At 38.6% G+C, this 23,135-nt stretch overlaps 1 long non-coding RNA gene across 1 annotated transcript in view; it reads left to right on the top strand.

Moving 5' to 3' along the window:
- Positions 1-16,872: 16,872 nt before the first annotated feature.
- The window catches only part of LOC145403968 (uncharacterized), a 76,451-nt gene continuing 70,188 nt past the window's right edge, over positions 16,873-23,135 (top strand). Inside the window, exon 1 of the long non-coding RNA XR_013898104.1 lies at positions 16,873-16,933. This is a non-coding gene — a long non-coding RNA (uncharacterized LOC145403968). The remainder of the gene's footprint in view (positions 16,934-23,135) is intronic.

The raw sequence follows: 23,135 nt of genomic DNA, 5'->3' as shown, positions 1-23,135 counted from the left end.
TCTCGCTACAGCCTCCACAAACCCACAACATCCACTACACTGCATGGCAGCACATCCACACACACCAAGGAACATCAAGACAACATCCAGCACATGATATCATACACAAATACTGTCATCTCTCCCTCCTTGCCTGCCTCAGACAAGCTTCCAGAAGCATATCCATGTTCAAATCACTCGCCACTCCATTAAGTCACTGAAAGACAACACACAGCTGCATGCACGGCCTCCTGATATCCACCTTTCTGAATCCTATCTCCCTTGTGAGGACAGGGTCCACCTGTCCAGGCTGAGATGTGGACATCATCCAGCCCTCTTAAGTTATCAGAAGAGGTTGGATGACTCCGTCACTGATGCCTGTCCAGGATGTAACACAGCACCCCATGCTATTAAGCACATTATGGAAGACTGCATTGCACACAATCACCAACACCAGCAACACAATATATACTCTGTGAGAGCTCCTTGGGAAAGCCTGGTCTTGGCCGTGGCCTTCCTAAGGGACTCGGGGGCTGTTGGGCCAGACTGCCTAGGGAACAACTACTACTACTACTACTACTGCTCACTTAACTCACCCAACTTGGTGCAACTAAATACTGGATCGGCACTTTTTGTAGGTGTTTTTTTTGCCACAGAGACTCGTATTCACCTATTATTATCTGAAATCGGCTAAAAAATTGCACTTAATATAACTTAACTTAAAAATTAGGTTTCAGAGCTAAAATGCACCAATGTTAGCAGATATTTCCTCTTCAGGTTGTCAGCACGCCTTGACAGACTTCGGTTTTGCATAAATATTTATTTTGAGTACAAAAAAATGTATCTGCTGTAAATCAGTATTTATGCAAAAGGCCATCAAGGCGAGTTGTTAGGCTAGAGGCAAAACTCTTCAGCTAGCTTAAGAAATTTTTGCCCTGAGTCCTGATTATTAGTTATTAAATTAATCAAAAATTTTTGACTGGATTTCAGATAATTAGGTGTGCAAACCTATATGGTGATAGAGATTAAAATATTTTTCGATTAAAATTGCCGATTAGGTCCACGATCGAGATCACATTCGATGATTGCATGTTTGTATCTCAGGCAGCTGAAGAGTGGTTGGCTCACCTTGTGGTGTTCCATTCCTTGTTCATTTTCCTCTTGCATCTCGGTCAGCTCCTTGTTCATTTTCCTCTTGCATCTCGGTCAGCTGATAGGTCGTTGGCATACCCTGTGGTGTTCCATTCCTTGTTCATTTTCCTCTGCTTTCTGATCTTCTGTTATATCCTCCACATTCTCATCAACAACTGTCTGACCAACCATTCTTAGGGTTGTAGCTAGCAAAATACCGCTATTGTGTCAATGTTGTTATTACCGATATTGTGTCAGTGTTATTATTTTATATACTGGTGTATGTTAGTTATGTTGGAGTAGGTAGTCTACATTCCGGAATGCTCTAGAATATCGGAATAATTGCCAGACAATATTGGAGAATTCAGACAAAGTATGGTAAAAGTCCAGGGAATGGTATGTGGGGCCGGACTTTTGCGATTCTTGGACTTTTGGGGTTTCCAGACTGGTCTCCCCCCCTTTTAGTCCAGGAAATGGAGGGTCGAGCGTATGTATATATATACAGTATACTGTATGCAATATATATATATATATATATATATATATATATATATACAGAATATATATATATATATATATAGTATAAATAGTATATATATATATATAGTATATATATATATATATATATACATATATATATATATATATATATATATATATATATATATATATATATATATATATATACAGTATATATATATATATATATATATATATATATATATATATATATATATATATATATATATATATATATATATATATATATATATATATATATATATATATACAGTATATATATATATATATATATATATATATATATATATATATATATATATATATATATATATATATATATATATATATATATATAGTCAAGTTGCCTGTGGCGCGTGCTCGTATGGCATGGTTTTCTATGACACGGCAAGGTGCCAGACCCAAAAAAACAAGCCACGCTCATAAACTGTACCTATGGCACGGACACGGCAAGGTTTGAAATGTATGGGCTAATTCCCCTGGCGGCTGGAGAGCGAACCTCAGCCCTCGCCCGCTGTTCAGGCCCCGCTCAGTGTGTAGCTAGACCGCTTGTTATCAGATCATCTTCCCGTTTTTTGTGCCTGTTGTTACATATTGTGCCCTTTATTATTTATTGTTTAGTGTTTAATTTGTGTTTAATACATCCATTGACTGATTGCTTGATTTTGTGCATATGTAAAGTGGGGAAAAATGGGGAAAAGTTTTGTAACCAACGCTTAATATAAGGGGAACTTTTCTGGTATTTTGAGGTACTTTCCACTAAATCCTTGAAGGCAACAGTCAAGCCAAGTTCCTGACAGTTCGCACCCAAACCTATCAAACTATGCTAACTTTCATTGCAACACACAGCGGTGTGAACCCATAATTAATTTCCCCACTTAAATACATTACTATGTACATGTTATAATTGATACATACAGTAATGACTTAGTAATAAAATATTCACACATAAAGAAGAAGGTGAGGATAGTAGTGATGCAAATACAGTACTGTAGTACTGTAAATAGGGATAGTGAACTACAGTAAGGCTTACCTCTAAAAGTAGGGGTTCTGCACTGGTTGCAGAAATATGCCTGACACAGGTAGCCATACTGACCCCCCCTCCCCTCCAAAATCTGTCAGGCCTGGGGGTAGTTTAGTATCTGTCAAAGTCACTCTTCATCAGCACTTGAGGTGGTACTGGGATGACAGAGGGGCTGGAGAGCATCAGGGATGGCACTCCATCTTCTCAATTGTTTCCTATTTCTGGGCAAGAGAAACCCTCACTCTCTCGTTTTACTGAACCATAGGCATGGTTCATAAAAGCTTTGGTTCATTGAAAATAAATACAAACAAAGCTGCAATACTGAGGCAAAGCCACACACATGGGGAGCAGTTGTTTACACGGGATCATGTGAAGACTGCATGGGCCGAGCGATGTCACTGAGTCCCTGCTGCTACCCAGGCAGCATGGTGGGACGTGTGGCAACACAGCACACTGCCGGTCAGGGGAATTGTTCCGGTATGGGCTCGATGGACGCGCTCAATTTACAGGACTTTTTTCGGCTATTCGTTGGTTTTTGGAACAGAGTTTCCTTAATAGAATTATATTCATTTTAACGGAAATTTTCCTCTAAATTGGGCAAAAAAATACCCGAAAAAAATTATTCCATAATCTCGGGCTTTCTCTAAATTGATGTTTGTTAATCAAGCTTCAACTGTATAGTATATATATATATATATATATATATATATATACAGTATATATATATATACATATATACAGTATGTGTGTGTAAACATTTTATTTAAAACTACAGTATATTTTAACATTTTAAAGTATAATTCTGGAAAGTTGGTGCATTAGGACTTGAACTAATTTTCTTATGACATCAAGAGGCAAGGGAAGTTGAAGTTGGTGAGAAGTTGCCATCCAGGGTTATAATACGTACTGCATGTGCACCTCCTGGGGCTCGGATTTCGTGTTTAGGTTTACGCCCTCAGGCTTTCGGGACTGTCTCTCAACTGAGTGAAGTCATCTTGCTTAATATAAAATAAATACTAGAGTTTTCCCAAGCATGAGAGCTAATAGTGACTGTATTACCATTTTCTTGCACTTTTGAATCATTCTCGGCAGAATAAAATACAGTAATCAGGTATGAGCTGGTATAAAGTACCAGAGTTTTTCCAGCCATGAGAAAGTTAATGTTGACAGTATTAATACTTGGCTCTTTTGACTTACTATCAGCCAAAAATTGTAATCTGGAGTTAGATGGAATTAAAGGCATATTCTGATGATGATACAGTTTAAAAAATATATATATATGCCATATTAGTGAAAACTGTAAGCATATCCCATTGTTTAAAAAAAGGAAAAAAAGTATTTTCAGTGCAGGCAAAGCCATGAACCTGAATTAGAAATTGGAGGTGGAAATTTTTGTGTTCTCTGGTAAACAGTGTGTTTTCTAACTAGGCTAAGTAAAGGCTTTCCGCTCCCAAATACAAACACTAGTGATCGCATCGTGCCGTCTTACCCCTGCAAGTCAGGGAGATTTTGTAGTATACTGGTAGACTCGCTTGGCACCTTGTTACTAGCACGTGTTATGATAGAAAAAAATATATACATTATGAGAAACGTATGCGCCACGTCCTTCATCGTAAGTTTCTTGTTGTGGATAGCTTTTCTCATGGTTACTTTGTTGATCAAAAGTACGCATATTTTTCAAATCCTTTAGTTATGTGAGCCGTTTCTTATTCTTATCGTTATTTTCATGCACAGTAGTCGTACCACTCCCATTTTGTTGATTCATGAACTCTGCTGTACAAATTTGTTTCATTATCATTATTATTATTTTTTTTTTTTTTTTTGTCATAACTCGTAATGCAACTTGTACATAGATGAGTACTGTATATTGGCCTGATACAAGTGTAGATAACTGTTGAATGAGTAGGTTGAACTATATCCCCTCCAGTAAATTATAGTCTGTCCTGTTGTTGTAGTCAGACAGTTAAGCCTTTCATCATAGTCTTCATCTTAGCTGTAGAGAGAAGTAAGAAGCTCCTGTAATGTTTAAATCCGTAGATGTCAAGTAGAGATATGTGTTCATTATAGCAGTACAGGTAGAAGTCCTTTAAAATTCTTCCGTTAGCACAGCATTTGGGTCAACCTGCTGTTTTGATATAGTATTGGAACCACAAAGAAAGGAACAGTGTTTGTGATATTTTAAGTTCAACTGGAAAAATAAAATACAGTATGTAAACTCATGCATATAGTCACAACACAAAACTAATGGCTCGTTTCCATTATGTCTACCCCACCCAAGTAACATAAGTACTTAAGAGTTAGGTAAATGAAGAACAGTTGTAATGATGTGGTGTACATAAGTCATTTTTGGTGCTCTTGTCAACTTCTTCCATCATTTTAAATGTCTTGATTTCATATTCCCAGAGACCAGCTTTAACTGCAGCCATAGTTTATTAGAAATATAAATACAGTACACATGGCACTAACTTTTAAAGACTTGTTTGTACAATTTTGGAAGGATTACATCAACTTTTCATGGCAGAATGGTCTCAACTGCATTCCCAGAAGATACTTTCCCCTCTTTGATTACATTTACGAATCTCAGTAGATTTGCAGTATTCTGTTAAAAAGTTTTCAGAAGAGGTTGGCAGGGGCGGGAGTGGACTGGTTCAGAGTAATTTCCATTCTGAGCACAATTTAACATGAGGTTAGTGTTTGGATAGGGTGAGAAGCTTTTGTGAGGCAGGCAAGGTACTCCATATGCATTACTTGAGGGTTGAAATTTACAAAGTTAATATTTGGCAGCACAATGGCTGATATGTATAGGTACTTACTAGTAGGTTTGAAATGTTGAATTAAAATTTATGTACAGTATATTTTGGCATCATGAGCCAAAGTGTAATTTTTGGGGTTGCCTTTCCTGCCAGGTTATTGTTAAGTATTGTTGACTCTGACGTTTAACCTCTAAGTCTGGTGACACACTGTATTTTTGTTTTTATTCTTGCATCTTTTAAGATGATTTTAGTCAAGATAGATAAACAGTTCTGGCTGTGAAGGGTTTAACAGAGACTTTTTCTAACCACTTTGCAACAGATTTAACAAAATTGTCAGGAGGTAGCAAGAATAAACTAAAAATCATATGTCACCTGATTGTTAAGGTTTAGAGAAAATGGGCCATGTGTCTGTTAGTTAGCTCAAAATGTTGTCAGTACTGGCACCCAGGAGAAATCGGCTCTGTAAACAAATGAGCCGACATGCCTGCTCCGAAGTAATATATGCCTTCCCGACTTTTCTACTGGTCTTTGAGCCTTATACTAAGAGAATTCTTGGTAACAAAGCTCTTTCTTAAACTGTGCCTTAGACAATTGTAATTTTTTGAGGCCGCGCGCCCTACTGCACCCAGCCCTGCCGTGTCTGTTAATAGGGAATCCAGATAAACTAATTTGCACGGAAGCAGTTACGTCAAACCCGTGGCATAGGAGAAAAATTCACTACCACAGTAAACACTCGTCATTTTTATTTGTCAGCAGTTGAAATATGACGCAATATATAAAATTTGATTTGGACAGTAAGTCCTTGTTATGCATTTTTTACTGTAAAGTCCAAAGTAAAATACAGCACAGATGATACCAACTAAAGTTCCCTAGCTACCAATAAATACAATTGCCAGTTTTTTCCTGTTTACAATGTTGGTTGTATGAAAAAAATTGTGAAATTTCGAACATCTCATGTATAATGAGGACTACATGCAGACATTTAACATTTGATTTTCAGCAAGTTTTCCATACACAGTACTGTATAGGTTGAGGATACACTTTGCAGTGTTGGGTTCTTTGCATGTGACATTGACTCAAGTTAACATAATTTTCAGTCACTAAATCAGAATTTTCCAAACCATGGCCTCAGTTCCCCATGCTCAGCTCAGCAAAGGTGCTCATATGACCATGGTGTTTCCTAGCAACGGGTTTGTTTACATCTCGTCGCACAGGGCAGGTGTAGTAGTGTGACTCTGGCAGTTTGTAGCCTTGGGGTTGACACATCAGAGGGGATTAAGTAAATAAAAATGAGAATGGTAATATTGTACTGTACTTAAAGATGTTTTCAGATAGTAGAGTATTGTTGCCTTCAATTTTGTATGTGAAAGGAGCACCAATATCTGAATTGTTATACAGCCCAATGTACAAGCAGGCTTCCCCAGACAGGGCTACTGGTAGGATGAGATGGCCATGTGAAGGACTGTACTGTACTGGAAAAGGTCTGAGTTCAACTTGACCTTCACAGAGCCACAACATGAACACTATAAGATCCAGTGAACTCTGGGGGATGTGGAATGTTATGTGGCAGTGTAGATGCCAGCAAAGTGGTTGTGTTAGATGTGAGAAAAGAGACCTGTTTTGGATAATTATTGTCTGCTCACTTGAAGAATGGGCTGTTAACACTCAGGCTCCTATGACTCGCACTCAGCTGAATAAAATCATCTGGTATTTAATGGAATGGATTACAAAAGTTGTAGTTATTATGGGTGTGTTAGTGGTACCAGTATTAATATTCTCAGGCTGCCTAGGATAGAATCCATGAGTTGTGTTGACCTTGAGAAAGTTAATGGTTCCAGTATTAACACTTTGAGGCAAGCTAGAATAGAATACTAGAGTTGTCTTGACCATGAGAGGATTAATGGTACCATACCAGTTGATTTCTCAGGCTCCTATGACTTGCTCTCAGCTGAATAAAATCATTTGGTAGTAGCTGCAATAGAATACTAGAGTTATCCAGACCATGAGAAGGTTGCTGTCAGAAGTTTGGTATGGCGTCAACTCCTACCAGTTGTATAGCCAAGTAACTGATAAACCACTTTATCAAGGCTTGTAATTACCTAGCTACCATTAGAGAATCTAAATTAATCTCTTCATATAATTAGCCTGAGGTGCTTTAGCCTGTTTGGGCAAATTAACCCATTGCTTCCTTTTTTTTTTTTTTTTTTTTTTTTTTTTTTTTTTTTTTTCATGCTACTTCCCAATGATGTTTTCAGCTTAGGTAAGGCTTCTCTTATTCAGGTGGTAAGTGAAGGTTATAATTAACTCCTCCATTCAGAAAGTTTCCCCTATGTTGAGTTAAATGGCTGAGAGTAGCAAGAATGAAATGTCATTGTAATGAAGTGGATACAAGTTAAATAGCAGGAGTTGTGAGGTGCTGGGGTGGTGGGCAAAAGCAACTAGCAATAATATTAGCTTAAACAGTCAATTTTTCCTGCGAAGTCATAAGTGTAGAACTATTCACAACATAATAATAATGTAGTGATGTCTGTAAAGAATTCTTGTACAGTATACACAATGGAGCCAGGTATAGAAATGAACAGTTGAGTAAAAAAAAAAATATAATATAATGTGTACATAGATGTAAGCTTTAGGTCGATAATTTTAGTATTTATTTAAGAAAAAACTTATTAATCCATGTGCGTAGATAAATCCATTAATTCCCGCAGTCACACATATATATACATATATATATTTAAACTATTAGCTTCTTTCAGTCCCTACCTCGTTATCCCCTAGACTATGTAATTCCTAGTTCATAAGACATTTTAATTAGATTCTAGGATTATTTTGTCTTTTTTTTTCTAGGAATCGTTAAATTTGGAAGCATTTGTTGTAAGATCAGTGTTAATGAGGCTATTTGTTATGGTCTGTTACTGTTGTTACCTGACCACTTCATTGTTGTTCTTGCTTAGCCAATTATTATTATTATTATTATTATCATGATTAAGTGTAGTAGAGATGCCATGACTGTTCCTAGCAACCCCCATGATGCTAATACCTTAGCATATGCATCACTGATCATGATTATTGCAACCTAGCAATAACACACTGAAGTTTGGTTTTGCCAGATAGAACTGGGCAATTTCCACAATTTAAATACAATACTAACTTATGGTTGCATAAAACTCAGTGAGCCTTAATAGTGAAGTCGGAATGACTCTGTCTTGCTTACTACCAGTAGCCAGATTAGCCCTGCAGTCTAAGTACACTTGGGCATCAGATGAACCAGACTTGTTTAGGGATCTGTGTCAGGTTACAACAAAGGCATTATAGCAAGATAACTACAATCACAGTTTTAATTTCAGTATCACCCTGTTGCATTTTTTTCATTTTTTAAATGCAGTCAGTTTTACTTCCAGAGTTGCTTTTTTTTTTTTTCCTCCAGTACTATACCAGGCTTTTGTAAAGACCATATGGAAATTTCACATTCTGAATTGATGGCATGTAAAGTAGTTTGTCTTTTACTGTTGTTGTTAAATCATATCTCACAGTCATAAGTAATTATTTTAGTTGATATATCATCATAGTTCTTATTTTGAATACAGTAATTTCATTGGGTGTCTGTACTGAATATTATTTTTTAGTTCTTAAATCTTATTAATGGGCAGTTATATATGTATATACTTCATACTGTATATAGTTATTGGTCTTAGAAATTCAGAACTTCATTAGTTAACCTTCCAACAGTTGATATGATTGAAGCATCACAGGGCTTGAGGATCAGTCACTGCATGTGTGTGTGTGTGTTAGGTTACTCTGTGGATGGGCACTGCTGGTGTCAGAGAAGGAAATGGTTGTACTCAGTCAGGTATGGAATAACTTTGTAAGCATTATCCTGTATGCAAGTCATGCACTGTTCATACACCAAACAAGTTGTTTTAAGCATTTCAAGTTAGGCTTTCTCCTTTGTACTGTATGTTAGTTACGTTAGATTTGTTAGTCAGTACAGTATTTCACCCATGCATTTTTGGCTTAACTTAGATGTGTAAAAAACTTGTATGTACAGTATGATAGAGTATGAGTTGTGTCGACTGATGATTTTTTTTTTTTTTTTTTTTTTTTTTTTTTATGTGTTGATCACAGGCAAAATCATGGCACAATCCAATCATACACATGTCAACCCTGTAACATAGGTGTCTTGGTTATGAGCTCTCTCAAAGCATATCATACTAGATGAGATTAAACTAGGTTAGAATATACAGGTATTTCGTGAAGACATTCGTACAAGTGATTATTTATCCTTGTTTCCTTCCCATTTGTGTGTCTTGATCATGTTGCCCAGTTTGTGTTATTGTTTCATTTGTGTTTGTTATTTAGTCTGGTAATCTTTCTCACCAGGTTTTGGCAGTATCCCAGGAAGCAAGATAGGTTTGTCAGGTTTTATACAGAATTAAGAATACTTTACCAATAAGCATGCTGTTTATGGAAAAACAATCCTCCTGAATTAGTCAGAGGAGCAGCAGATATATTAGCTAGTTAGTGTTAATATTACAAGTACTGTAATCATGAATGCACGACAGTCCATTGGTTTGCTAACCATGCTATTAATTATGGCCATATCCATAAAATAGTGTCCCTTAAAAAATGTTATTGACTTTGTCATAAATTTAATGACAGTTTGTTAAAGACAGGTACAGTATGTTGTTCAGCTACTCGTCGATTGAGTAACATGCTCTCAGTAAGAACAGTTATGCAATGTTGACCATGCATTTGTTGAACATTATTATAATTGTAGAGTTTCTTCTAAAATATAGTCAGTCAACAAAGAATTGCTATATTTTGGCAACAGTAATTCAGTTTTTAATGGTTACTGGCAAACTAGGCTTGGAGCCACACAAAGAAAGATTTTTGTTCACTGACAGAATCCAGTTTCTGTGTATTAGCTTGGTAGGTGTCCGTTTTGTTTCCTAAACAAAAGCTGGCCTTTGGTCGTTAACGTGTTTATATAGTTTTCTTGCATACTGGCAGAAATTTATATTGTCTGTGTGACTCATTGCCTAGTGACCAGCTTCCCCCTCCCCTTCACCACCTTTCTAAAATAACACTGTTTTTGAGAAGCTTTTTATTTAATTCTGACAGCATGACCCCTACAACATTCCTCTAGGACCAGCTGAGGAACCCTAGTGGCCCACCTGAAAAGACAACACCAGTCAAAAACAAAGCTAAAGAGGTATGCAAAAAAAATCATATTGTACTTGTTGCTCCTCACTTAAAGTTTTTTCATGATTAAGTTACCGAAGAATGCATTCGTATTTTTACTGGAACTTTTTCACTCTGATGATGTATTTTATACTTTATTCTTACTTTTTTTTTGGGGGGGGGGGGGGCTTCGGGACAGAAATTGGGCTGTGAAGAGGTAAATGGAAACTTTCTAACTCCAACATTTCAGATGGTCTCTCCAGAGCATAAAAGAATTGTCTGGAAGTAACAGGAATAAGCTTTAAAAAGAAGTTAGTGGAGTGGAAGCATTTAAGTTCCTCAAAATGCAATGTATAGTTGCTTGGAAGTAAAAAATGAATGCATTTTGTGCTTAAGACCCCTAAACCATAAGCCAGAGACATGTCCCTGCACATATCCTGAATAAATCATGGACTTTAATTGAGGGGTGCTGTACAGGTATTCCTCTTTTTCGTAGGGTTGTATTTTCATTCATGTAGGAAACTTTCTAGCATATTATCTCTTCCATAGCAGTTTATTTTGCGTCTTACATCATGATCATTGATATATACTTTATTTATGGCACGTAATATTGATGTAGGTTGCTTAAATCACATACCATACTGTGCAAGAGATTATTAATGAGCCTAATGAAGAAATAAACCAGTAAGAAAGAGGTGCTAGAGAGCCTCCTAAACTGTTGAAAATACCAGCCAACTCGCACACACCTTTTTTCCTGGTTGTAGTTTTTGACTGTTGATGGAGAAAGGTTTAGTACAAGTCACCCTACTTTACCCTTGCACCCAGGTTGTTAGAGCAAGCAGATCTCTGTCATCTGCCATATTTCAGAAAGTTCACAAGATAGCCTCTCTATTTAACTCTTGGCATGTTTGTCATGGGATAATTCTTCACTTGGTTAGACTCATAGAGTTTATCAAGTTCACTGGTTCACTGTTATGATATTAAAACTTGGCAGAATCTTTAAGCTTCAACTGATATACTTCTGTAGTTTTTATCCTTGATCGTGGTAAACTCTTCCAACATATCCAATACAACTCAGGATGAATTTCGAGTCTGTTGAGCCCATAATTATCACTGAATCATATTGTTAGTCTAGGGAAATGTGATGTTGCCTAAACCACAAGTGCTATTCATAGATTTACATTAAATGTATGATAGTTTGTATAAGAATGTAGCCTTAACGGATGAACTTTGTTAGTAAAAGACAAGTAGTTTTTTGTTTCATCCGTCAGTTGAATATACATTACAGTATTGTTGCATAGGCTAGGGTGAGGAGGGTGACTTGGATTGCCTGTAGGACCCACTAGGTTATTATTATTTTTTTTTTTTAACTCTCACCCTTTTGTCTCCCAATTAAACCTATTTTTGTCTACATAACCTTAATCTACAACATTTTTTTTCCCCCAAACTTCCATGAACTTGTCTTCCCTCAAATTCCAGGTCTCCCTCATTTTAGTCCTTCTTTCAATCATACTTTATTTTCTTTAGAGTCTTCCTTTAACCCTTCTTCCAGCTGTGTGTATGAGCATTTTATTTTAGATAGTATTTCTACCTTGTCTTTCCTTAACACTTCTCCCAATTGTACCGTAGGAACCATTTTTTAATAACACTTTTAGCATTATTCTTTTCTTCCTATACCTTTCTTACCTTTGCATCACTTTTCTTCCTTTCATCTTTTTCTCTCTGGTATCAAACTTTTCCTTTCTGTAACCCTTTTCCATCGTGCATAAGTCTTTTCTTCCATAATTACTTCTCCCCATTATCAGTCTTTTCTTATCTTAATGCTTTTTTTTTTTTTTTCTTTTTTTTTTTTTTCACATCCCAGTTATTTGAGCTATTTAGATAATCTTTCCTCCCCTCTATTTCCTTCACTCTTTCTCAACTGCTCCCTCTTGTATCAGCCTTTCTATTTTTCCTGTATTAGCCTTTTCTTCAGTCTGTCTCTGTCCTGTGTGAGCCTCTCTTTCCTTAGTGTCTATCTGTATGAGCCTTTTTTTCCCCAATATTCTTCCTTAACCCTTCTCTGTCCTGTGTGAAGCATTTCATTATTTAACCCATTTCTCTTGTGTATGACCCCATTCTTCATTTAATCCTTCTCCCTTGTGTATGAGCTGTTTCTCCTGTTTTTCTGTCCTGTATCAGCTTTTATTTCCTCTAACATTCCTCTGTTTTGTGTCAACTTGTCATCCTTTAACCCATTTCCTTATATAACACCCATTCCCTTGATCATTTTCTAGCCTGTACAAGTCATTACTTCCTGTCAGCCTTTATTTTCCAATTGTCAATCATTTCCCTCAAACTCTTTCCACTTCAGGGTGGGTTGTGCACTTTATGCTCAGTTGACAGTTTGACCATTGTGTTCTTTCACAGAAAACACAATAAAATATCTAAATCATATTAAAAAGAAAAGAAAAAGAAAAAACACTCAGTCAGTTTTATTGAAATGTCTGTTGAAAAATTAAGTGGGGCCATATGATTTTGCACTCTACCTCTGTATATGCTATTCAGATTTCATTCAGCCTTAAATCCAGTAGTAACAGCCAGCACTGAGCACTTGGTATACCTCACAAACCTTGTTCACTGTCAAGGAAATCATATCAGTATTCACCCTGGCCTTCCTGTTTAATCATATATTTTCTTAATTTATGACCAGTTTTGTTATATTGAAAGATTTTTTTCCCCTTTCTATATACATCATGATACTTAAACATGATCACAATAGACAGAAGCCTGTAGTGTGAAGTCAGCTATAGCCTGCTCTTTGAAGATTTGACAACTAATACACGTTGTTTATCAGCAGTTCAGAAAACTCGAGCCAGATTGCAAAGTTCTCAGCACTATACTCAGAGCATTGTGAGTAAACCATACCATATGCCCAACTTGCTGGGATGGCTCTGATATTCAGCAATATATCTAGGTCCTGTAGGATAATGAATTACAATAACTAGCTAGAAGTGCCATCCTACCTGTCATGATGGGTGCAAGTGTGGTGGCCATTGCAGAGAATAAGCAAATTTGAAAGTCATGTCCTCTGATTAGGCTAAGTGTACAACTTAAAGCTAGACATAATACTAACTTGGATATGATAAATGCTGACTAGCTAGGCCTGATTTGGGTGAAACCGACTAGGTTAAGTTTGAAGTTACACCATACAGTAACTTGGGGGGGTTCTGTTGTCTCAGCTTGGTATAAATCTTCTTGGCTAGCTTAAGCTTTTGTGTACCATCAGACACCTTGTATACTAGCAGTTTTGCCAAGCTTGAGCGTGTTATCAACTAGGATAGATGTGCATACACCATCAACTAGGATAATTTTAGGTTCATTAGTTGTTGGCTGGTAAAGCAGCCTTGCATAGCCTGGCACGAACATATTTGTATACAGTACAGTATTAATAAGAAGATTAGATTTTTAAGAATTATCATGTACTTCCTGTAATGGCCTCACACAAGTATACATAATGTTTGTAGTTGTAGTTAATGCTGTACTTAGATATGAAACTAATATACAGATATGTAGCTGTTTATTTTTTCTACTTCAGTACTTAATTAAACAGCTTGAAGCACAAATTATTGGGGGTGAAGGGAGGAGACTTTGTTCTTATAAGACATTTTTTGACTTTTTGTTGAATATAAATATACAGTATATATATATATATATAGTTAAGGTTATATGTATAATTGTCTGTGGTCCTGTACATAATAACGAAGTGAGTGTCAGAATGCAGTTACAGAATTGGATTGCAGGAAAATTTGGAAGTCAAGTCTGAAACCAGTGAAAGAAATGTTGTGTCCCAGCCGAGAGTATTTTAATCGTTCTTTTATTATTGTTTTAATTGTTCTTATTTTTGACTGTACAAGTGTGATTCCAGAGTAAAAAAAAAAAAATGTAATTCAGTCTTACTTAATAATAAAGTTTTGGGTGCTAAAGTCTAACCATGCCTTACCTTTACTAGTACAGTACAGGTAAGTACAGCATTGTACAATACATGACTGTATTACAGAGGTGTTAACGAGGAGCCAATACATGGTGGCACTCTGTACCCTGGGTGGAGCAAAGCAGCTGTGGCATTCACTCAGGAGCCAAACCTCTTCATATTTTCCTGCACCTTAGTGGTCGGTGGGGGTTCCATCATCCACTCATTCAGTGTACTCCAGGGGACTCAACATTGAATGACAAAAACTATTTCCTGTAAGGCAGAAATGATGTAATACGGAGGGTGGTAATCTTATAACCAACCAGTATGTGTTCCTTGCATGTCAGCAAGTGGGTTAGTGGAGGGTTAGTGCCCCTCCCCATGAAACAACTAACTAAAATAGCAAACAAAATGCCTCAGACCAGGACTGACCAACAGGTGACGACCAAGGACGGGTGTGGATATCAATGTGAAATGTGAGGGGTCCAAAAAAGAGGTGAAAGAGAGAGAGATTTTCCAGGTGCTTGGGGATGCAAAAGTGGACCTATGTGGATTGACTAAATGGAGAGGTGAGAGAGTTGGAGTATTGATTATGTGTGTGGGAGTAGGTGAGAATGAGAGGATGAAAGAGGGTGAATGTGTTGTGTGCAAAAGATGGAAGGAGAATATAAGAGAGTATGGATCAGTTGGTTCAAGGATTGTGGGGGTAAGATTGATAGTAGGAATACAAACGTGGGTGATTGTGTATTGTGCCTATGGAAGACTGTGCAAGCAGAGTGAAAGAAGATTACTGGGCATTTAAATCATAAATACTACCCTACATCCATGGCAATATTGTATTTATATAGCCTACTTGAGAAACCCCTTATCACTTCGTGGATATATTTTCCAACCTAAGACCTTCACCACCATGCCACCAAGGTGTGCAGTAATACATAATTTTTTTTTTTTTTTATCCCCTTGTAAGGATGGTGTGAAGTAGGATACAAAAAAGTTTAAAGATAATGTGCAAAAGTGGGAGTCCTATCAACAGCATGCCTAGTGAAATGAACCAGACACCATTTACGTATCAAAGTCCATAGGTATGGGCTCAATTGTACAGGCCTGACCAATGGCAATCTTTTTTTCTTTTTGTGTTTTTCTTAGTGGTAGGTGGGGGCACTCACCATCCACTCACTCGATCTAGTGCTGCTCTTGGGTGATGACTGCCCTTTGCTCTCTCTCTCTTTTTCTGTCCTTCCTCTTCTGTCTTTCCTTTTCCTTTTGTCTACGGGCGACTCTACACTGAGTGACAAGCCAAATGGTTTCCTGTACACCAGGAAACCATTTACTATGTTGAGTGGTAACCATATAAGCAAGTTATGGTGCCTGTTGGTTAAAGTGGGTAATTAAGCACCCCAATCGGAATGAGCCAGTGCAGGTTTATATCCAAGGGATGGTTGGGGTTTATTCCGCACGTAATGCCACTTAGGGATGAGTGAGGGTAGTCACGTTTATCTTAAATGTCAGGACCGGTTTGCCTAGTCCCGGGCCCCTGCGCACGTCATGGGGCAACAGGATTAGATGGCGAATGAATGAATGAATGAATGTGCTTTACAGATGTACTTCAGACAGAGAACACCTGGCAGACGGAGTTGTTGAGTAACCCCAGTCTGTCTAGCCAAGCAGACCCATCAACCACAGGCAAGCAGTGATCTCAGCTGGGCTGTCCTGTGAGCTGATGCACCCTTGCGGGAAACAGTGCCACGGTAGTGCAGCAATAAAGAAAGCCACCTCTTATCAAGTGCTCTATCATACAAACAATAATTCGTTGAACCAACTTGATCCCCCCTTTAATTCTATATTCCCTAGCCTCATCAACTTTGGTATTTTACTATCTTATTCATTTTACCATATTCATATTTCATCCTGGCCAACCACACCTTTTCATACCTTAAGTGTTGCACACATTATCTTTTAGCCAGTCTCTGTATATCCATTCTTCCCATAATACCCGTACCACTTAAGTATGATACACTCTACTGCTCTGCCATCGGGTGTTAGGTGGTGGTGATTTATCATCCACTTTTTGATGCAGTTCTGCCAATTTCTTCCTTCACTTATATCATTCCTTTGTGTGTGCGTCCCTCTCTTATTGTTCCCATCCTTTCTGTCACTTTATATTTCATCTTAATTCAGGTGCTTTTACACTGTGTGACACGCCTAATCCTGTAACGCTGGGTGGTAACTGTATAATCAAATGATGGGTTATATCATACGGAGCCTACCGTGACCGTCGTGTTTCTGTAAGGAAGAGGAAGAAGACGAAGGCGCGGAGGAAGATTGAGTGGTGAGAACGCCGAATATAATCCTTCATATCTCATCTCCTCCAAGGTAAATATTTTTGTCAACGACTATAAAGGTGCATGAAATACCGGTGCAATTTTTGATGTAGGCTGTCGTGGTGGAAATGATTTTGATTGATGGAAAAAATTAAGTGTAATACGGCGACTGTTTGGGAAAGATTTCGAGATTTCAGCTTATAAAAGTTCGTCATACTGGTCTTATTCCAAGGTTGATATATTTGCCACTGACAGTAAAGATGTATGAAAAATTGGTGCAATTTTTGTTAGAGGCTGTGGTAGTTAAGATAATTTGAATTGATAGGAAAATTGAAATGTAATATGGCGTCTGTTTAGAGAAGGTTTTGAGATTTGGACATTTTTAACACATCGTAATATTACCTTTATTCTAAGGTTAATAAAATTGCCACTGACTGTATTGGTGCAATATTTTATATAGGCTGTGGTAGTGATAATAAAAGATTTAGGTGAGGAAATTGTATTTAGCAAAAGTAACAATAGGAATTTGGAATATTTTGATTTGTTATATATTTATCACTTTGGTGTTATGGTTTCAGAATGATAAGATTTTGATGTGTTTTTGGGGACACTTTATCTGGTATTTTTGTCGCAAGTTATTTTCATTTTCTTTAGGTTAGGTTAGATTAGTTTATCTTCAAGAGTACGGTAAAATAAAATTAATTTGTGATGAAAATTCTATAGAAAAGAAACATTGTAGAATTGTCAGAAATACCAAAAAAATTGATCAGAATCTCATAATTCTGTTTTTGGCTGAAGAGGAATTTTATTTATTCATTTATTTATTTATTTTTTTGCCATTTACCTTGGTAATCCATAAGGAGACAAAAAAAAATTGTGAACATATATTGACTTTCAATATGTTCGAAAGTCCGTTTTTCGAGAAAGAAGACGACTGATCAGTAAATAATGAAAATACGAATAAAGATTAGGTTAGGCTTGGTTAGATTTGGGTAAGTTTGGTTAAGTTTGTATAAAAGGACTGACCAAAAGATGACGACCAAGGACCGTACAAAGGACATGGTAATTGCAACATGGAATGGAAGAGGTGCGAAAGATGTGATAGAGAGAGAGATTGTCCAGGTGCTTGAGGGTGCGAAATTTGATGTATGTGGAGTAACTGAAACTAAATGGAAAGGTGATAGTGTGAGAGAATGGGAGTATGGATGGGATATATGTGCAGGAGTAGGTGAGAATGAGAGGGCAAAAGAAGGAGCGTGTCTAGTTGGGAGTAAAAGATGGAAGAACAAGAGAGTATGGATCAGTTGGGTCAAGGATTGTGTGGGTAAGATTGAAAGTTGGAATTCAAATGTGGGCGATTGTGTGCATGTATGTGCCAATGCAAGATCGTGCAAGCAGAGTGAGAGAAGAGTTCTGGACAAATGTGGAAGTGTGCATGGAAAAGTTTGGAAAGAATGAGAGAGCGTTTTAGATCGGTGATATGAATAGTAAAGTAGGGTATGTGAAGGTGGATGGAATAGTTGGTGAGTGGGGTGTGCCTGCTGAGATAGATGAGAATGGCAGTGCGTTAGTGGACATTTGTGCTGGGAGGGGGTTGGTGATACCCAATACCCTCTTCAGGCATAAAATGATCCACAGGTATACATGGCAAGTGATGAGAAGGGTGGATGGTGAACTGAATGATAGGAAGGCAAAGATTGGTTATGTGTATGTGGATGAAAGGATGCGACGATGTGTAATGGATGCAAGTGCTTATAGAGGTTGGGAGAGTGGACTTTCTGACCACTACTTGGTGGTGACCAGAATCAAGATCCAAATAAGATGGAGAAATAGAAGAAGGGAAGGACGGGAAGAAGGAGTATTTGCAAGGAGAGCAGAAAGGTTACAAGAGGATGAGAAAAAGACAGAATATAAGAGAGAAGTGGAGGAACGATTGGGCAAATATGAATTGGAGCAGATGGGGGACATGGAAGGTGTGTGCAGGATATTCACAAAAGAAATATGTGCAGCATGTGATGTGTGTGGGATGAAGAGAAGACGGACGGGGGTACAAGGAACAGCGTTGTGGAATGAAGAGGTGAGACAGGCTGTGGCACAAAAGAAGAAAGCATACAGTGAATGGATGAGAAATAGGGGCGTGGAAGCAGTTGAGAGGCGGAAGAGAGAGGTATATGTAGAAAGAAAGAGAGAGGTGAAAAGATTAGTAAGAGAGAGTGGATGAGGAATTTGAATGTAAAGTGGAGGGACTGTAAGAAAATGTTCTGGAAAGAGGTGAAGAGAGTAAGATAGGGCAGAAGTGAAGTTAGCAGGGGAGTGAAAGATGAAAATGGTAGATTACTAGTGGAGAAGGGAGAAAAAGTGAGCAGATGGAGAGAACACTTTTAAGGAATTGTTGAACACAGAGGATGGAAGTAATGCGAGTATAAGTGGCTGGAGAATGGCTGGGAGAAGGAGGGAGGTGAGAAACAGGAAGAAATCAGTAGGATAGAAGTTGTGGAAGCAATGAAGAAAGTTAATTTGGGGAAAGCCCCAGGAATTGATGGAGTGTGTGGTGAAATGCTGAAACATGGGGGAGAGATAGTAGTAGAATGGATGTGGAAGATGTGCAGATTGGCCTGGGAGGAAGGTAAAGGCCCGGAGGATTGGAAGTCAGGTATAATTATTCCCTTGTACAAAGGAAAAGGGGAAAAAGAAGTGTGTGGTCATCATAGGGGCATTTGTCTTCTTAGTATAATAGGAAAAGTGTATGGTAGGATACTTATTGACAGTTAGAGAAAGAACAGAGGAATTAGTTGGAGAAGAACAGGGAGGCTTTACGAAGGGAAGAGGTTGTGTAGATCAGATGTTTATTCTTAGATCTTTAGTGGAGAAGTTTCTAGAGAAGGGAAAGAAGTTGTATGTGGCCTTCATGGATTTAGAGAAAGCATATGACAGGGTGGATAGACAAGGATTGTGGAAAGTATTAAGAATATATGGAGTAGATGGGAAGTTGCTGAATGCTGTGAAGAGTATGTATGATGGTGCTAAGGCTGCAGTGCGTGTGGATGGTGAACTGAGTGAATTTTTCTCTTTGAAGGTTGGGTTGAAACAGGGATGTGTCATGTCTCTATGGTTGTTCAATCTGTACATGGATGGGGTAATAAAAGGGGTACAAGGTAGGGTAGTGGATGTTGGAGTGGCCGTGGTGAGAGAGGGTAGTGTTTGGAAACTCCCTGTACTGTTGTTTGCAGATGATACTATGTTGTTGAGTGAAGATGAAGGGGAGCTGCAGGGCTTGGTGGATGAGTTTGGGAGAGTGTGTAAGAAATGGAATCTAAAGGTGAATGTAGGGAAGAGTAGTGTGAAGGTCTTTGAGAGAGGTGAAGTAAGTGAATGTACAGCGAGGTTGGATGGTGAGGAATTGGAAAATGTGAGTACATTTAAGTATTTTGGTAGTGTGATGAGTAAAGATGGAGGTTTGGAGGGTCAAGTGCTTGAAAGGGTACAGCTGGGAAGAAAGGTTGCTGGTTCCTTGAAAGCAGTGGTAAGAAACAGGGAAGTGAGCATGGAAGTGAAAAAGTTACTACACGACAGTATAGTGATACCAACTGTAACGTATGGAAGTGAAGCTTGGACGTTGTTGGAAGGACACAAGTCAAGAGTGAGAGCACTGGAAATGAGTTATTTAAGAGGAGCATGTGGAGTCACATGGAGAGACAGGCTGATGAATGAGGATATAAAGGAGCGTTGTGGTGTTGATGTGGATGTGATAGGAAGTGTTGTGAGGAACACACTGAGGTGGTTTGGCCATGTGGAGAGGATGGAGGGTGAAAGACTGACGAAGAGAGTGTATGTGAGTGAGGTGGAGGGGGGAAGAGGGAGGGGGAGGCTGAGGATGAGATGGAGGGATGGGGTGGAAAGGTATATGAGAGAGGGGGGTGTGAGTTGGGAGCAGGGCAGTGAAATGGCGGGGGACAGGGCGACTTGGAGGCGATTTGTTTGTGGCCATCCCAAACGGGATTGAGGCGTCTGGCAATAGATAGATAGATAGTACAGTATTATTATTATTATTTTTATTATTATTATTATACATGATATTCTGAGTATGAAGGTTAGGATAAAAAAGCTTACTTATTAAAGATTATTATTATTATTATTACTATTATTATTATTATTATTATTATTATTTCAGTATTATTATTTGATGTTTCGGAGTTTGAAGGTTAGGATAAAAAACTTTCTTATTAAAGATTGTTATTATTATTATTATTATTATTATTTATTATAATTTTATTTGTTTGGCCACCCCTGGGGGTAGGGGGGTTTCAAGAATACTCCCCCAGTATCCCTGCTTGTCGTACGAGGCGACTAAAAGGGTTGGTGGTGGGTTAGTGCCCCACCCTGTAAAAAGAACTAACTAAAAAAGCAAATAAAGCGCCTCGGACCCGGACGGACCATACGTTGACGACTAAGGAACGGACAAAGGACATTCTGAGAGTAGGAACGTGGAATGTGAGAGGAGTGAATGATGAAGTGAAAGAGAGAGAGATTGTCCAGGTGCTTGAGGATGCAAAATTGGATATATGTGGATTGACTGAAACTAAATGGAAAGGTGAAAGGATGAGAGAATGGGAATACGGTGTAGGTATATGTGCGGGAGTCAGTGAGAATGAGAGGGCAAGAGAGGGAGTATGTCTGATGATAAGCAAGAAGTGGAAGGAGAATATAAGAGAGTATGGAACAGTGGGTGCAAGGATTGTATGGGTGAGGATGAAAGTAGGTATACAAGCATGGGCAATTGTATGTGTGTATGCTCCAACAGAGGATTGAGTAGCAAGAGTGAAAGATGAGTTTTGGGCGAGAGTAGAAGCATGTATGGACAAGTTTGAGAGGAGCGAGAGAGTGCTGTTGATTGGAGACATGAATGGCAAAGTCGGGAATGTACGAGTGGATGGAGTGGTTGGTCAGTGGGGTGTGCCAGCGGAAGTAGATGGGAATGGTAGTGCTTTGGTGGACATCTGTGCTGGTAAGGGGTTGGCAATAGCCAACACCTACTTTCGTCGTAAGATGATCCACCGGTATACATGGAGAGTAATGAGGAGGATGGATGGTGAACTTGTTGAACGAAAGGCAATGATAGACTACGTGTGTGTGGATGAGCGAATGAGAAGACAAGTGTTGGATGCAAGGGTGTGGAGAGGGTGGGGGAATGGAGTCTCGGACCATCACTTAGTGATGGCCAAGATGGAGCTGCAAAGAAAGTGGTTGAGGAGGCGAAGGGGAAGACAGGAGGAAGCAGCTCCTGTGAGAAGAGTGGAGAAATTGCAAGATAGTGAGAAGAGGACAGAGTATAAGAGCATAGTGGAAGAAAGATTGGGAAGGTATGAGCTAGAGCAGATGGAAGGGGTGGAAGACGTATGTAAGATATTCACGGAAGAGATAAGCGCAGCGTGTGAGGCGGTTTGTGGAGTGAGGAGGAGATGCAAGGGTGTGCAAGGGACAGTATGGTGGAATGATGAGGTGAAACGAGCTGTGGAACAAAAGAAGAAGGCATATGGTGAATGGTTGGCGAGTAGAGGTAGGGGAGAAGATGAGAGAGAGAAGAGAGAGGTATATGTGAGCAGAAGGGAGGTTAAGAGACTGGTGAAGGAGAGTAAGAAGGAAGTGGATGAAGAGTTTGGGAGGAATCTGAGTGTGAAATGGAGGGAGAGTAAGAAATTGTTTTGGAAGGAGGTAAAGAAAGTAAGGCAGTGTGAAAGGGGAAATAGTAGGGGAGTGAAAGATAGGAATAATAGATTGTTGGTGGAGAAGAGAGAGAAATTGAGGAGATGGAAGGAGCACTTTGAGGATTTGTTGAATGTAGAGAGTGAGAGCAGTGTGAGTATAAGTGGTTGGGGAATGGCTGGGAGAAGAAGAGATGAGAGGAGGGAGGAAGAGATCAGTAGGTCAGAAGTAGTGGAAGCGATGAAGAAGATTAAGCTGGGAAAGGCCCCAGGAATTGATGGAGTGTGTGGTGAAATGCTTAGGTATGGGGGTGAGATTGTTGTGGAGTGGATATGGAAGTTGTGTAGATTGGCTTGGGAAGAGGGAAGGGTTCCAGAGGACTGGAAATCAGGTATAATTGTTCCTCTGTACAAAGGAAAAGGGGAGAGAGAAGTATGTGGTAACCATAGGGGTATTTGCCTTCTTAGTGTGACTGGTAAAATATATGGTAGAATACTCATTGATAGGGTTAGGCATATGACAGAGGAGCTAGTTGGAGAAGAACAAGGGGG

The sequence above is a fragment of the Coenobita brevimanus genome, chromosome 62, assembly GCF_032717465.1.
Source record: "Coenobita brevimanus isolate Jiangsu-jjx chromosome 62, ASM3271746v2, whole genome shotgun sequence".
Taxonomy (NCBI): domain Eukaryota; kingdom Metazoa; phylum Arthropoda; class Malacostraca; order Decapoda; family Coenobitidae; genus Coenobita; species Coenobita brevimanus.
This window is presented reverse-complemented; position numbering and strand designations above follow the sequence as displayed.